Genomic DNA, 5,113 nt, shown 5'->3' with positions numbered 1-5,113 from the left:
GAGCACGACCCCCTCGGTCGCACAAGCAGGTTAGTGCCCGCTCCTGCTCCTGTGAGAAGCCCGGGCTGCGGCTGATGGGCAGGAGGCGGAGCTCCCCGGGGACCTGGCGGCGGAGAGCGGTGGTTTGCGGCTCCCGCCGCCGGCGCACCCGGCTTCCCTGCAGGCTGCGGACCCGGCGTCTTCCACCCGGAGGGCCGGACCACAGCCCGGCAGGAGGGTTAAGCCGGTTGGACCTGGTTTAAGCCAGCTCCTCGGGAAGTGCTGGGTCGTGTCCCTTGTGACTCGTAATTATCTTTCTAGTTGCGTAATCTACCGTGTAGCCCAGTTAACGCGGTGATCCTCCCTGTGCATATTCCCCTCATTTACGCATCAAAGGAGGAATGGATTTCCCCTGGGCCCTAACTCCAGGGGCTAATTCATGGCAACCGGACATTGGAAACTGGCTTTGGGAGGCAGGGCTGGGAGCACGGCAGCTGGAGCTCCAGTCACCTAAGGGGGCAAGGCGGCATCTTACCAAGCTGGAAAGGTGCTTTGGGGGTGGAAGCGCCCACTTCCCAACCTAAGAGGCAGGGCCTTGAGGCCAGTGCCCTGGTGTCCTCTCCTCTGTGGACATACACAGGGCAGGAGACAGAGTGGGGAGCTTGGCTCAGTTTGCAGAGGGCCGGTCAACTCAGAAGCTGCGGAGTGGGCTCCAGCTGTGAGCTGAAGTTTTCTAGAAATAATGGCCAGACCTGAGTAGGGGCCTTTAGACAGCAGAGCTTCTGCGGGGAAGCTTCCTCCAAGGCTGTTGGAGGAACACAGGATGCGGGGTGGAGATGACTTCCTCCCTAAGGGCCCAGTTTGAGGCCCCTGAGTTCACTGCCCAGTTGCTCCTGGAGAGCAAGTTGGCTGAGCCCAAACCGGTTCCTGACCCAGAGTGCCAGTTGCCCAAGGGCTCAGGAGGTCTTTGGAGATTTTGAAAAAAAGCAGCCGAGGTCAGTGGGGCGAAAGCCTAACTGGAGAGGGTTCTAGAATTGGCAGAGGAGAGAACCACACATACGGAAGTTATTTATCTCCAGTTTCTGCAGAAAAGGGGAAATGAAAAATGGAACAGTCACTAAAAAGGAAGGAGGGAGTCAAGAGAGGGTTTTCTTTTCTAAAGGAGAAAAGTAATCACATGCTTCTATGACGTCATCCAGGCAGGGATGGATGTATCAAAGAGGTGAGATTCACCCGGTAACACCCCATTAGAGGAGAGGGAGTGACTCCAACCAGCAGGTGGAGGGGCTGGTGGCCGAATAGGGCGTGGACCTCTCCAGCCGCAGGAGGGGAGGCAGACTGCCGCGGGGTGGGGTGGAGGAGGAAGCCTGGGGACACTCCTTGGAACATTTGGCCTTTTCAGCGAAGTAGAGTAGCGGACACGTAATCAGTCAGCTGACAGCAAAAATGGAGAATTGTTAGTTTCAAAGTTTGAGAAGGACAAGTGTGGAAAGGCCGTTTGGATGAGTGGACCAGGAGAAAGTAGAATTGCAGGGCGGCACTCCAGCCCGCTTAGGATCAGTGGTCATGAATCTAAATGAGACCAATCATCTGGGAAGGGCAGAGTGGGCCGGGTATGGTCGCTCACACCAACAATCCTGGCTCTCTGGGAGTCTGAGGCAGATGGATTACTCAAGCAGGAGTTTGAGACCAGCCTGAGCAAGAGCAATACCCCATCTCTACTAAAAAATAAAAATAAAAATAAAAATAAACCAGCCTGCCGTTGTGGCGGGCACCTGTAATCCCAGCTACTTAGGAGGCTGAGGCAAGGGGATTACTTGAGCCCAAGAGTGTGAGGTTGCTATGAGCTATGACTCCACAGCACTCTACCCAGGACCACATAGAGAGACTGTGTCAATAAAAAAAAAAAAAGGTGGGGGGGTGAGCAGTGCCTGTGGCTCAAAGGAGTAGGGCACTGGCCCCATATGCTGGAGGTGGCGGGTTCAAACCCAGCCCCAGCCAAAAACTACAAAAGAAAAAAAAGAGGCAGAAAATGATAGGTTTTATTTGTTGTTGTTTGTTGGTATCAAGACAGTCTCGGTTTGTCACGCTTAGTAGAGTGCTGTGGTGTCACAGCTCACAGCAACCTCAAACTCTTGGGCTTAAGTGATTCTCTTCCCTCAGCCCCCAAGAAGCGGGGACTACAGGTGCTCACCACAACACCAGGCTATTTTTAGAGACAGGGCCTCACTCTGGCTCAGGCTGGTCTCAAACCTGTGAGCTCAGGCAATCCACTCCCTTGGCCTCCCAGAGTGCTGGGGTTATATGTGTGAGCCGCCCCGTCCTGCCAAAGAATGAACGGTTTTGAGGGTTTGGGGAGCAGTGAGGATCAGGTACAGCTAAAGAATGGCATAGTTGAATAAAGTTGAAGAGAAAAGGAAATGAACCCTGCTTTCCAAGAAAGACAACAGCATAATTTAATTTGGTATGCAAGAAAGAAAGTATATAAACAGGATAGCTGAAAGCTTATTAGTGAATACATGAACCTTGGGGTACCTGTACCTCCTGCGTACAACCTGAACACATAGTCCACGTTCTAGTTCACTCTATAAAACTAAACTGGGAAATACAAAGTTCCTGACCAAAAAGAAAATGTTACTGAAAAATATGAACTCATTGTGAATTCCCATCAAGCTTGTCTAAGTGGCTTTCTTCACGTTCCTAAGTGTCTCATACATAGGAACTTTGTGCTCTGAAACACATCTGTCTGTTCTTGCCCTGCCTTGGGGTTAGCAAACAGAAAACAGTCTCCTATGATTTGACACATTAAAGAGGAAAAAAAATCCATTTGAAATAAATCAACTGCTTCTCATGATGAAAAATCTGTACAATTACTTTGGACACAATATATCACTCTTGTTTATGGCTAATGCTTTGTAAATTAGGTTTAAAATGATCGAATACTGCACATTTTTACACATACACTAAAAATATAGTAAAATGAAACACAAGTGACTGGGATATAGCATGAAAGATTCGTTTCCCCTATAAAATGTGAAATAATTGCTTTGGGACAAGTTTTCTAATAACCACATAACTAAATCTATCTTGACATAATTTATCAGCTATTTTTGAAAAATGTCATTTTCATTTCTGTTCAAATAGAAATGCAATTAAAGTGTGGGGACAAGTAAATACTTTTTTCCCGAGTAAACTAATTATGCCCAAAGTTAAAAGGATATCAGTTTTGTAAAAGGCAATTTTAACAAATAATACACTTAGTATTTGAACCAAGTGTTCTTGGAAAGCAAGTGCAATAAGTCTGTATTTTAAATGCCAGATCACATGCTATTCTTTTTCACAGCCCCAGAAATCCTCGTCCACATAAAACATTGTCCTCAAAGAACTGTATTTATTTTTTCTTAATGAAAAGAAATGCTCATGTCACTTTTATTAAGACTCCAAGATCAGGCTTTTCTAGTATAGATTGGCTCTAAAAATGGCATTAATTCGTTTGCTTATTTACTTTAAAGCCATTTAGATTTATCCTGAATATCTGAATGAAAGCAATAGATCACAAAATCTCAGAATAATTTTCTTTTTTTCCCCCTCCTCCTTCTTCTCTCTCAGATAGAGGTCTTACTACTTTGTCTAGGCTGATCTCTCATTCCTGGGCTCAAGTGCCCCCACCTGCCTCTGTCTCCCAAGTAGCAGAGACTATAGGTGCACACCACTGTGCTTGGCTCAAATTAATTCTTTGATTATTAAAGAAAATAGATCTCCAGTAGCTACACAAGTCAATTTCACTAGACTATCTATGCTTTTACTCAACTTAATGGTGAACCACACTCATGTGTATATGAGGGTATCTAGGGAAAGAACAAGGATTTGTGCTTGAACCGACAGGCTATTTCTTTGCTTTAATTATCATTTATTGCAAACATTTCTTTTGTTTGCTGGTTTATTTTAGGCCTATTTTAAATCTCCAAGTTAACATCATATTTCAAATGTGCCCATTATCATCCAAGGCCTTAGCTTGTTCACAGTACACATTTACTTTGAAAAAAATTATTTGAATAAAATGGTTTGGTTTTTTATTTTGGGGAGCCACATATCCACAGAAATAGAAAATCAATAAACAACTTCCTGATACACAGTGTAAAGGTCAACGACAACATCATCTCTGCACTTCAACATCTCTTGACACCAATTTAAAAACACTGTTTAATGGGCACTTGATCATGACCCACAAACTCAGAGCCATGGTCTAGAAATGCCAAGGGAAAACCAGAGTTCAGCAGTTATACGGAGCTGCACTGTGACCTGCAGTACTTCCATTTAGGCATCAAAATGAAGTGTTAGCAGCTATTTTCCTGACAACTTAATGATTACATAACTGATATCCAGTGGAATTAAGTTTTTCAAACAAAAATAATACAGATTTTAAAGTGAAGGTCATTCTAAAATATAAAATCTATGGAGAACCAAATTTAGTTTCTCTTTTAAATAATCAACTATACCCTAAGAGATAAGGATTTCACTTAACTATAATTCACAGGCTCTCATAGCCACCTACGGTTTTAACCAACAAAGCTCTGGCATTTCATCAAAAGCATATCTTAAACTCTTATGACAAAAGCAATGACTTTTTCCTTTACGTTTGGGAATAAAATTAAGCTATTACATTCACATTATGAGTTCATTGTATAATTCTGACATTTTAATAAGGGAACAAACTTTTAATGTGTTGGTTGATGAATTGTATAAAGTGAAGAATAAATTTAGATGATCATGAAGGACAGTAGAAACTGCAGCAGTGAAAAAATAAACACAGAGATAGATGCGAGATTCAAATGCACCCTGTGGGAACCAAAATTCAGATTCTAAACTTCATCCCATTCTCTGAAACCTGAGAGCTGCTTCCAGGGCGGCCTTGCTCACAGCATGCAAGGTGGAAGGATGGTTTTCCCCGTTCATCTTGATGACGAGTGATATGGAAGAAAGTGAATGGGCTTTGAGTTCATGGAAACTAAATCAAATTGACAATGACACCATGTACTAGTACCGTGACCTCAGAAAAATCACCTAACTTCTTTGGACCTCAGATTGTACATCCTTAAAATAGGAATAACCCTACTTAACATGTAGGACAGCT

This window comes from Otolemur garnettii, unplaced genomic scaffold, assembly GCF_000181295.1.
Source record: "Otolemur garnettii isolate 467f Iridium unplaced genomic scaffold, OtoGar3 scaffold00200, whole genome shotgun sequence".
Taxonomy (NCBI): Eukaryota; Metazoa; Chordata; class Mammalia; order Primates; family Galagidae; genus Otolemur; species Otolemur garnettii.
The sequence above is the reverse complement of the archived record's forward strand: the minus strand, read 5'-3'. Positions refer to the sequence as shown.